Source organism: Caloenas nicobarica, chromosome 14 (genome assembly GCF_036013445.1).
Source record: "Caloenas nicobarica isolate bCalNic1 chromosome 14, bCalNic1.hap1, whole genome shotgun sequence".
In the NCBI taxonomy this organism is placed as follows: domain Eukaryota; kingdom Metazoa; phylum Chordata; class Aves; order Columbiformes; family Columbidae; genus Caloenas; species Caloenas nicobarica.
The window spans coordinates 16989408-17002035 of record NC_088258.1 but is presented as its reverse complement, the minus strand read 5'-3'; the positions used below and the strand labels follow the sequence as shown (position 1 = coordinate 17002035).

The 12628-nt window shown below is 41.1% G+C and overlaps 1 long non-coding RNA gene across 1 annotated transcript in view; it reads right to left on the bottom strand.

The window, feature by feature from the left end:
• LOC135994246 (uncharacterized) overlaps positions 1 to 12628 on the bottom strand; it is a 23367-nt gene extending 10739 nt beyond the window's left edge. Inside the window, exon 1 of the long non-coding RNA XR_010606971.1 lies at positions 12471 to 12628. This is a non-coding gene — a long non-coding RNA (uncharacterized LOC135994246). The remainder of the gene's footprint in view (positions 1 to 12470) is intronic.

Genomic DNA, 12628 nt, shown 5'->3' with positions numbered 1-12628 from the left:
ACAGACCCCATGAGGTGAGTACTGTGCCTGTTTGATAGATTATAAAATCAAGAGCTTAATTCTGTCATGCACTTGATTATGTATTTATTTTATCTCACAAATAGTGAGCCAGAAAAACTAAAGGCAAAGAGATATGCCCAAGCTGACAAACCAAGTCTCTGATGAAGTGTGAAACTGAAACTAGCACCTGACAAATACACCAATTTATACCTTAATAGTCTTCTCCTTCGTATCCTTCCATGTTTTTTCACTCCTGAGATGCTGCTATTCATTGCCAGCTTAAGGGAAAAGCCTCAACTCTAGTAAGCGTGCAGCGATGCTCTGAGTGGCATACCCGGCCGTTTCTCCTGGTGCCTGGGCCGATGCCCTGGTTCACCCTAAGCCAGTTTCACCCATGTGCAGAAACATTCTGTCACCTCCAGTACAGCTTTGGGACACAAGAGGACACCCATCCCATGGTACAAACTCACCAAGGAATCCTTTCAGGAAACCAGGCTCATCTCACCTTCTAGGTTGTCTCTAACTATCCTGCGGAGAGGAAACTTGGGGATGAAGTGGTAGCATGGAGCCAGAAACCAAAAAGTTACTGTTTTGCTGCTAAACTTCTGCAGTTCAAGTCCTTGTTCAAAGAGGGAGTTTCAAACACTACAGAGAAATGCAGGCTGGCAGGCAGGACCCAGCTCAGACCCAGAAAATCTGGATTTCTAAGCAACTGTAATTAGCTTGAACTTTATTGTTAGAGTTACAGATCGGCAGATTCCAAAACAGGATCAGGGCCAAATCAGTTATGATCTGTTTTCATTTATCTAAAAGGCTCGTGTGGACTTAATTTGCTATTGTGTGTTAAGAAATAATGAATAAGTAGAAATGATTATGAACACGTTTGGCCTAGAGAGGAAGAGAGAATGCAGCCATAACTTCAATTTCAAAATGTCTGATTCCATCATAAGCTTAGCTTTCAAAGCTGACATGGGGATTTTGGTACCTAAGTCCTCATTTTCAACTAATTGTGTCTTAACTGAGCATCCAAACCTTCAGTCTGGAAGCTCAAATAAACAGCTATATGATTTTTCTTTTTTTCAAATGTGTGTAGATGCCAACTGGAGGACTCAGGTGTCTAAGTACTGGACAAAATGGATTGAAATAGAAACGAGACTCTTTAATCAACTTTAGCCAAGGAAGAGGGGAAACTGTGGGGAAGAAATGGTTATGCAACCCAGGAAAGAGAAGGAGGGAGGAGAGACAGAGAAGAGGAGAGGAGAGGAGAGGAGAGGAGAGGAGAGGAGAGGAGAGGAGAGGAGATGGACAAGGAGAGGAGAGGAGAGGAGATGGAGAAGGAGAAGGGAAGGAGAGGAGGAGGAGAGGCAAGAAAAATAATTCAAATGCCATTAAACAAGATTATTATCAAATAAACTAAACACTAAATTAGATTTACAATTATTTACAAATCAGCAGCTTAGATTCTAGCTCTATTTCATTTTATGAGAGTGCATTAATAATGAGTAATCAACCTAAGAAGAATTGTTATTTCCCAGGCCTTTCTTATTGCTTGTAAAGGTTAAACTTACTTCTGTAACTGTGCTTATTAACATCTGCTCTGGCTTTCACGCTTTCCATTAACATGGAGACAGCACAAAATTGTTGGTAACGCTGAAGGATTTCCCATAGATACCAAAATTTAATTCATTTATATTAAAATAGCATTCAAATACCTACATGGGTTTCCAACAGATCATACATAGCTGGGACTCACTGTACCCATTATATGTAACGCGTAATACCACTCCCCAATGTATTCATGTATCGGAATGCTTGCTCATCAAGGCTATCCCAGCTTTTATAATTACACATCCACTGTAGTTCCTGCCTGGCTGGTGGAGCTGGGAACACATCCCCTACTCTTCCCTGCGCAGCTGCTTCTGTCCCGTGCCAGAGGAACAGTGGCAGGCAAGTCAAGCAAACTGATCTTTTATACAGTGCACTCTTTCAGAAATTTTAAATGGTAATTACTTTTATTAGTGCCTATTTACACCTTGGTAAATACTCTTCTACTTTCTTTGTAAAAAGGATTATCTTTTCTGTTTGTTCAAATGGATTCATGTGCCACTGAGACACACAAGGAGGGAGGGAAGAACTTCTAAGCTTTGAAAACTCAAGTCTTAAAACATGCTTTTATTAAGTAATAAGCGTAATCAATATATGATGACAGTCTTTACCGAAAACCTAATTCACCCTGAAGTTTTCTCAGCTCTGTACGTGGGGAGAACCAGAAGGTGCCTTGCTTTAGGGCTGAGAAGAAACAAAGAAAAACGTAACTTTTCTAAATAACTCCCACACTACCTTGTGTCAAAACTACATTTTAAAAGTTGCAATTCCCCCAGTGGAGAGTACAAACATTCCAGGAAAGACTTTTTACCACTTGTCAGGCAAGATTTCATCTCAGGGAAGTACCAATTAAATACGAACACAAATCACTGCTTCCTTAACTATTTATGCAAGTTGATTTTTCAGCTGGCTATATGATGCTTATATTTTAAGCCTACCAAGTTGATTAATGACTTGGTCAACATAAGTCTTGGTTCACACAGAAAGCATCTGCAGACAAATAAACCAAACACTACTGGCCAATTTATAATATTGTATTTGTGCTTCCACTCTGTGCATGCTGAATGATGGCAGCAGCAAGTGAATCAAATGGGAACTTTACAACTTCCTAAACACCACAATCTGAGAATATTTCATTAGAAATATTTATAAAATAAATTTCTCAATCTGGGATCTGATTAATTTCCTAAGGAAAACCAAACTTAGAAGTAAAAACAACCCTGTGCTCTTTGAAAGCTTAAAAAAAAGACAGATGCAGTCACGCCGCTGGTGAACCAGGTGTGAGAAGCTGCAGAGGAGGAGTTACAGAAGGGTGGGTGGTGAAGGGTCCTCGTTGAGACAAAAGCATGTGCTTAATAAAACTGCCATCTACAGAAAGTGCGGTGTGCGGTGTCCCATTCCGCAGGGACCAGCACACGAGCGCTGCCAAAGCCTGAGCTGACTCACGGCTGCAACAGCGTGAGTGTGGGTGATAATAAAACTGGGTTACACGACCGAGCCAGTCACATCGTCCTAATCCCAAGGAACAAGCAGAACAGATACATGAAAAGTATTGTGCTTACAAGGTAGGATGAACATGAATAATTAATTTTCAGGGAGTGCAAAATGATGTGATCACCTTCAGATTTTCCCCATCTGTTGCTAAGCAGCATTCTCTAGTCACAAGCTTTGAATTACAAAATGAACAGCAGCCTCCGCACATTTTGCTATTTTTACATTTTAAACTGTTCTTTTGCCAAGCTTTCATTATAACTATATTTCAAAATGCTCTGGAACCAAATAAGATGATCCCCGAGATCTCTGCATCCCTTGGAAAAGGTCTCAGTTACCCGCTGGGACAGGTGGGCCATGGGCTCCCCGGGCTCCAAGAAGGAATCGGCAGAGTCTCCATCTCTCTTGTACCACAGTAAGAGCTCTCTGCCTCTCAGGCCTGACCTCTACATGAGAAACTGAACTTGCATCACGGAAAAGGCAAAAATTTTGTACATTTGGTTTTGTATATTCATCATCAGTTTCAATCTGCACAAACAAAATCCCAGAATTTTTCCCGTGGTGGTGGTGAATTAATTGTATTAATTCTTTCAGGCTGTACTAAGGATGCTGTTCCAACGATCAGACACCCATTCGATGTTCTGGGCACGCTGACAAAAATTAAAATTAAATCAATTACCTCTCTGTGTGACAAATTACCTCTTTCATTTAATTAGAAGCAAAGGGCTGGCTGCCAGTGTTCCAAAATGAATACCAAACATCCCCACTACAAACACCCTCTCCTCAAACGCTTTGATGTATGACCAGAAATTTCAGAAATCCTCATTTTTGAAGACCAAGAGAAGCAATTGAGAAAGAGTTCAGGATCTTCAACAAACTGTGGGCTACTGATAACCCACACTTAGCTCCCATGTGTCTGCAGTTTAAACACACTACACTGGAAATCCGGTTAAAGTGTGAATTGACCGTTGGCTCTTTCATTGACATTTACGACATGAAGAAATGGCAAAATAGAATGCCATCAGCAGTCCTGTGGAGTGCATGGCTTGGAGCAGAACATGCCTTCCAAGGAGAGAAAAGACATATTCAATAGTTACAGCAGCTCTTTTCCTACATTTCTATAGAAAAGGCAGAAGGTTTTTGCAAGATCTGCTAATCCAGCACCAAGGTGATAAATTATACCCTTTTCTTGCTAGCCTCTCTACTGGAGAGCAGTAAATAAGATGATAGCTGCCATCATTAGGAGTTTTGCCTTTTGTTTGGTTTTTTTCCCCCACTGGCAAGAGACTGACTAGAGATTCTGGAGTCCTCTGCTGAACCACAGAATGTGTCTTCAGCTCACGAGAAAATAATTTCCCAAATGGATATCCTGAAAGCCTCTCCAGCTACCTGCAGCAGCCCCAAGTGCCACACAGCTCCCAAGTGCTTCCCGTACAGCCGCTGCCCCAACCCACACCCACCACAGTGCTTCGTGTCCTTCCAGATGCCTCAGCGCTCACAGAAGAACATTCTACCAGCCCCATCATCAAGCGATAGCCCCCAAACTCTGAGCAGCTGCATTGTGCTGCCTGTTCAGGGCACCGTTTTGGCAAGGAGTATCACCTGTTGAAGAAGATTTTTGTTTCATCTACATTAACTTATCAGCAAAATAGCTTTAACAACCCAGGCATCTATAGTCACCTACTGCCCGGGAATAGCTGTAGACCTAGACTTTACATCTACATGAGGATACATCCCAAGCCAAATTTTTTTTGCAGAGAGGGTCAACAGTGCCTTTCTCCCTCTTTTCGTATACCTGGGGGAAAGAGAAGCAGAGGTGTGTTTTTTTAATCTTGATCAACCTCTTTTTCCCCCCACCAGCTGCTGAGTAAAAGGGCAAGAACAGAACCTAGGGGTAGATGGACTCAACGTCCTGGCCGCAAACCTCCCATTTGTGCAGAGCTGCAGGCCCACGGCTGCGCGGGGAAGGACGGCGGCCCCTGGCGCCGCTGCTGCTGGGACAGGCCGAGGAGCACGGAGGCGTGAGGACCAGCAGAGATGGAACGGCCCCTGTTCAACGTGGGGCCTCTGCACAGGATGAACAACAAGCAGAAAAGTCCAGTGCGGGCAAAACGGATCGATGCAGGGGATACGGTACCCGTAGGAAGAAATACCTGAAAAAAGGGAAGCTACTAGGAGGATTAGAGGAAAGAAAAGAATGGAATGATTTGGATAAACTATATACCCAGACTACAGCTGGCAGATTGTAACAAACCATTTTTGAGCCATACTTGACTCTTGGTTTCTGGTTTTTAGGTGATAGCGTAACATTTATACAGTAAAACAAAAACTCAGTTCAAAAAATAGAAGAAAAAAATGTGCATGGTAATATTTCAAACACTACAGATACACCTTCTATTCGGGTATATATAGAAAAAGCTAGCCAGAGAAAAAGTTTAGGCAATTCAGTCATGATCAATAACAATGACTGCTTCTTAAACAAAACACCGTTATAATGACCTGTGCACTAATGTCACCTTTGAAGGCAGATCAAGCACAGACCCCAGTATTTCTCATAGGTTAAGAAAAGGCTCAAGAACAGCATTCTAGTTGTATTTATTTCTACTCTTTAAATTTCAGAAGATTGTAAATATTTTCAGTTTTCCAGAAACAAAGATATTTAATGAAGGTTTGCCTTTACTGTTTGCTGGTTGGTTTGTTTGCTCTTTTAGCTGGAGAAAGTAAAAACATAGGTTCTAAGCGTTTAACCTTAGCATCATCAACCATCAAACACAAATTAAAGAATGGAATTTAAATGCCACTAGTAAATATCTATTTCTTGTGACAGACTACTCAAGTTTCAGTGCAAGACTGAATTTACAATTAATAGAAATAACTGATGTTTGTTAGTGCCACAACCTAATGTAGTAACAGGCAATGTTCATGAGTTATAATTATTTTCTCAGATGCAACCCAAAGTGTACTACTATTTTCTTCTACAAGAACCCACTGTGCTCCGTTCAATAAGGTCTGCACCACTACAGTTGGCAATAGACACTAAACCTGTTTGCAGGGTCCCTGCTTCCAGACATCGAGTCCCCTCCGTATCATCACTGGGCTGAAATCATTGTAGGTTTCTCTAGAGAACACAGAAAACTTACGGCAGAGATAAAGTCAGCCTCCTGTTTTTCTAACATGGCTGTTTCAAGTTATTAATGATTTATATACTTATTTGAACCTACTAATTTAACTAGTTATTGGGTAGGAAGCTTTTGTATTTTTTTTTGTTTTATTCTTAGCTATTATGCTGAAAAAGTCTGTCTTTTTTATTTCAATTTCCTTGTCATACAGAAATAAGAACTGGCACTGTGGTTTCCACTGAAAGTCCATCTAGATCAGCATCCTCCCTCCACAACGGGACACATCAACATTCCCACCCTTTGGTGTCTGTTGAACTCCAGGAGTTGTTCCTCTGCGGGAGAACCCCCCTTTGGAACCACGCTGCCATTTCATTAGAGCCTTTGGAACAGGAGTGTGAAAAGCTTGTTCAAATCCTAATGACTCTGTATCACCAAGTCATCTTCTCCACTTCCCGCTCAGTTATTTCAAATAACTTGAAGAGACCTTTGGAGAAAGCTCTTCAGAGAAAGAAGTCGTTTTTACATTGCATAGCATGTTTTGTCAATCTTATTTTGATCTCGGGCCTTTAAGGAATATATTGGAATATATTAATTAATATTATATTACACTAACAGAAGCCATAATTCTCATCCCAGTTTCAAAATAGTTTAGTCACTTGTAAACTAACCACACTACTATTCTGTAATCCTGCAAGTTACACAGCAAAATTGTGATATTAACTCAATGAATCCTACCAAGAAATGAAATATCCCCCATCAAATACGTAGTTGCCACTTGGCTTTGGCAGCCAAGGCTAATAATTGCATTTATTTTTCTGCAGGCAGTCCAAATCTTCGAGGATATAACCTGCCTAAAATGATGAAGGAGCACAGATGACAGATATTTGCAAAAGCTAAGACATCCCCCACTTAAAGACCTACTTAAGGAGAGATTTCTTTATTTGGAAAGTGAAAATATCTGCAATATTACTAGAAAGTTTCCTCTGTGTCTTCCCTTTCCCTTTGGCTTGGACATGACCAAGATTTTCTAACAAACACTTTCTGCAGTCATATTTGAACTTCTCTTGAGCTTCAGTGTTAATTGTTCCTTTGTGGAGTGTGGAAAAAAACATCTGGAGCAGTGAACAAGTATTACAGAATGCTTTTCTCAGCGTTTGAATTCTAATAACATGTAATCAAACCTCTTAAAAGTTAATCATTCAATAAACATTGAGCAAAAAACCTCATACCCTATGTACTAATTGCAACCTGAACAGAAAAAAAGCAAAATAGTTCAACTGGTGCTCCTGGGTGAAGGCAGATTGGCAGAAATTATCTGAAACGCTTGATTTGTAATCTCATGTGCAGAAATGTATACGAATATATTCTTTTTAGTGCTTCAGAGAAGGTGTATTTCCAACATGTTCCAAAGCAGCATTTAAAAAATTCTTAACAGCTCCAAGACATTCCTGTGCTTATAAATAACAAAAAATAAATAAAAATTCTTATGTTTAATATAATTCATTTCCATGGCGTTTCTGTTTGTAGAGAGGTGTAACTGTGTGATACACTCCATCTGAGTGGGTGCTAATTATGGTTGGCAAGGTAACCTCTGAATAAAAGCTCATCTCTGAAATAGCATAAATTTGGCTGTTTTAAATGAAGTACTTCAGTTATTTGTGTTAGCAGATACAGACTTCAAGTGCTTTCTTGAGAAGGATGTTACAAATACCTCACAGTGCCTGAAGATTAGGATAATGAAAAAAGCACTCCTTCAAAATGTACACTAACATTTTTCTTAATTCTTCGCTAGAGCTTACACAGAATGTGGCTTTACTGAGTGGTATATATGAACTTCCTCCCCAGAAAGCCAATGTGATTCTTGTATAGAGTTACCAAATATTTATATAGCAGAAAAAAAAAATAGACGAGAAGACCTGCAGAACACAGGCTCTGTAAGATAATCTTTCTACAAACAAAGTAGCAAGTTATTGTTGACAATTAGTCAATCAGATGGGCTGGCTATTGCATTAACAGCAGTGAAATTCCATGTTCATATTATGCTATATATACGGGCAGGAGTGACAGCATGGTATTCTTAATATTTCTGGACAACAGTGTCTTCTCTTTATCAACCTATACGTGGACTTACTGGTCTAGAGGACATGTAATAAACCCTCTCTTTTCTAGTATACTTGAGGAAAAGAACTTATGGAAGGATTTTGGAAGAAATTTCAGATGTCTTTGTGGTGTAATATATATATAAGATTTTTACAGGTATATCTCAGACAAGTACACTGATGATTTTACTACTACTGCTTATTTGATACGACTTTGACATGTAAAGCCACACAAAACTGCACGGGTGAATTTGATAAATCTTGGGCAAATTTAAAATTAACTACAGAATATTTTTATTGTGTGTTTTAAATAATTGTCTTTATTAACAAACCTGAATGCAGTGTTTATATCTCTAGAACAATCAAATTTTTCATATAAAGCCTGTACTAGAACTGAAAAACATCTGCAGTTTCTGAATAATTTCTAAAAAATGTTTTGCATTGTTTCATTAAATAAACAGTTCTTCCCTAAAATATGCAGCTTACACCTGCATGATGAAATAAGTATTTGTTATAAATCACAACAAATATTTTTATTTGTGCCTTAATTTGGATATGAAAATGCTGCCGTTGTGTCATGTCTCTGCTCTCCGCGCTCAGCGGTTACCGGTCTGGAGCAGCAGAGCTGGCTGCGTGTTGGGCTCCAGCAGGACCAGCCCCGCACCTGCCGCCCGCGCTGCTCCGCTCACCAGGGACCAGAGCTCAGTTCTTGCTGGGGACAAACGCTGCGGCTCTGGAGGAACCTTTCCATCATGAGAAGGAAGTGCTGTACGTGCTCATGCCCAGCACAGGAAAGGTGGTGCCCAAGAAAAAGAGCTATTGTGTGGAGCCGGCCAGTTTCCACCAAGGGATTTTACGGGAGAAAGTGTTTTCAAATAGTTATTTGCTGCTTTAAATGTGTCCTCCTTTGCACTGGCTACTATCACCACGTTGCTTTAAAAAGCACAAATACCTTCAAGAAATTACTGTCAACTGTTTAATCGCAACCTTTTAACACACCTTTGTCTCTGATACTTTTTTTTTTAGGTTTTTAGTATCCTATAGTATTCCTTATCATTCCTTATCATACTGAAGGTATTCCATAATATGAACCACATCTATGCCCTTCTAATCAATTAATTGACAATACCTTGATACATGAGGCAGTTGAAATAACCAGAATAATCCAGACTGTGTTGTGACAATTAAGAGGTTTTGCACCTCCTGCACCATGTTCTTGCACATGCTCATTTCCCCATATTCCGCACGCTCTGTAAAGAGGCGATCTGCATTCCTGCGATACTTAAGTTATTTCAACCCTCATACACAAGATAGAAATATGATTTATATGTTATTGTCACCTGAAATCCCAGCTAAGCTTTTTACGTTTCTGGTTTTTGAATGTGTTGGCTAACTTAAAGGAAAAAAAAGGTGGAGGGGCAGACTGAACTCTGTCAACATAATCTCTCTGTAGCAAAGGGGTGTCTTGTGTTCTTAGGAAAACAGAAAATAAAGAATTCTTTGTGAATGGAAACCATTCCTAGACGATTAATACAGCAAATATTTGAGTTATTCAGTGCATTTGAAGGAGAAAAAAGGCATCACATAATTTCTTTGGCATCATTATCTGACATCTCATCTTCAACACCATTCACACCCAAAATTCTTGGCTAGAATTACATTATAAATCAGTGTTCCCCAATTACTTCTGGGTTTGTGTGCACTATTGAATTTGTAGGTGAGGATTTTTTTATTGTTGTTTAATTATTAATTTTCCTACAACTCTATAGACCAACTTTTAACTCCCAAAACATTAAAAAAAATATAAGATGTTATAGGAGAGGGCAGCACCAAATATTTAGTTATTTTGAAGGATAATACATGTTCCAGTCGTGGTCATTGGGATGACTTGATGAAGCCTCTTTGATTTGTCCTTAGAGAGTACATGTAAAAAGTAGAAAGGTGGCTATCTTTGGTTGAATCCCTGGTTTGTGTTAAAACACAAATACTGCTGAAAAAGAACCCGTTTGTAAACGTCTTTAATTACTTTATCCATGCAAAAAGGCCTTGAACTAAAAGTATTCCAATACCTGTTCCACTGCACCGTTCTCTGTGACTTCAGTCTCACCCACTTCCCTGTTACATGCATCTCCATTACTTTTTCTGGTTTTGTTAACAGCAAAAGCTGTTTGGTCTTATGCAATAATTTGTCCTGAATTTAGAGTATCATTTCTCTCAGTTTGGGAAAATGATGTTTGGACACAATAGGCATCCACTGAATTAATATGTTCACAATTCCTCTGCCTTAGCTTCAATAATTTTAAGACCTTCTCTGAATAAAGTAATGTCAAAGCAAGACTATGATCTTAATCTCTGTGCCATTATACAGCTTTTTTCCATTTTCTTAGAAATCAGGAATTTCAGATAAAAATTGGTTTTATTCAATTGCACTTTAACTGTTTTGTAATCCTGACTTGATTAATTAAATGCTACTCAATAAATTGAGTACTTATAATCACAGAATGGTTTGGGTTGGAGAGGCCTTCCCAGCTCCCCCGGTGCCACCCCTGCCATGAGCAGGGACATCTGCACCAGCTCGGGTTGCTCAGAGCCCCGTCCAGGGGTTGGGTCTCACCAGAGCAGAGCAGAATCCCCCTCCACCTGGTTATGTTGCTTTGGATGCAGCCCAGGGTTGGCTTTCTGGGCTGCAAGTGCACATAGCTGGCTCATGGTGAGCTTCTTGTCAACCAACAGCCCCAGGTCCTTCTCCTCAGCGCTGCTCTCAACCCATTCTCTGCCCAGCCTGCATTCGTGCTTGGGATTGCCCTGGCCCATGTGCAGGACCTTGCACTTGGCCTTGCTGAGCTTCAGGAGGTTCACACGGGCCCACCTCTCAAGCCTGTCAAGGTCCCTCTGGACGGATCCCTTCCCTCCAGCCTGCTCATCCATCGAATCCATGTCTCTCCAATTTGGAGACAAGGACGTCGTGCAGGACAGTGCCAAACGTCAGTTGCTCTGCCCATAGCCACCAACACTGTAACCTCCTCACAGGCCACCAAATTTGTCAGGCACACTCTGCCTACAAACTATTTGTAGTTGTTCACGTTTCTGGTTTTAACAGCAGACTCACATCTGAACTATTTTATTTGAAGTGTACCGGAAATAAATCTGGAGCAAATTACAGGTTTTAATGAGATCTTTACACAGTTCATTGGTAAGTTTTCAGGTCATTGCTGGTTTTAGTTTGTTTCTGAAACGGGATAAAATCTGATTAGCTAACTGTAATCTAGAGGAATGTAAGAGATATGCAGCTTGTTTTAGAAAGGAAAACAAATAATACCACTTCCAGCACATCTGCATAATTTGAACAGGTAATTCTTTAGATGGCAAAGCATTAGTTTATAATGAAGCACATCGGAATGTTGTTTAGCGTCTTAAAACCATAAGAAATTAAAAACTGACTTTTTTTGTTTTAATGCATGTATGTGTCGTGTCCCATTTGCCGGTGCTATCACTGATGGGCAAACACACTGAAAAACTCTTTGGAGCAGGGAACCAGCTTTGCTTTGTTCCCACGTAGCATAAGCAGGTTGTAGTCTCCCGGCAAGCTCCTGGACACCAGCAATTAGCAAATAATAAAGAAGCTGTGTCAGACCATTGCACTGAGTGCAGCTCAGTTCTTGATCTGTGAGCTGAAAAAATACAAACCAGAGCTGCATAATTGTGGGCCTAAAGCAGTGTAGGCATGGAACAGGACTATTAGTAAAAGTCCATTTGTTAGTAAGATATTCTCTGCTGTGAGCACAATGTTGCACAATACCTGCAACAAATGGTGTCCGTACACACTCGTTCCTGCTTGCAGAATAAATGCATTTTTCTACCGCACGTTGTCAAGCATACATCACCAGGTTTCTAACACCTAAGATTTTCCTTTTTCTGCTGATTGGTTTGATGTTTGGTCCAGTTCAAGCACCTCAGGCATCTATAGCTAAGCCTGAAGGGAAAATCCATGCCTTAGGACTCCCATCTCGGTTACGTGTGTTCTGCACGGCCCAAGTTGAAGCCGTACTCCGAGCTTCGCTCCGAATCCCGCCCGGGGAGCGCTGCTCCCTCAGCCCGCCCCGCCGGCCCTGGGCCCGCCCGCCACCAGCCGGGGGTGCTCGGAGACAGGAGGTACCTGAGAGCGGGCAGCGGAGAACGGGGCAAGGGGCGGCTGTGAGGGAGGAGGCCCGTTCGGCTCGGCTCGGCTCGGCTCGGCTCGGCCCTGCGGACAGCCCCGGGGAGCGCGTTCGGAGCGGCCGCCAGCGCGCGCCCCCTCAGCCGCCGCTCCGCGCG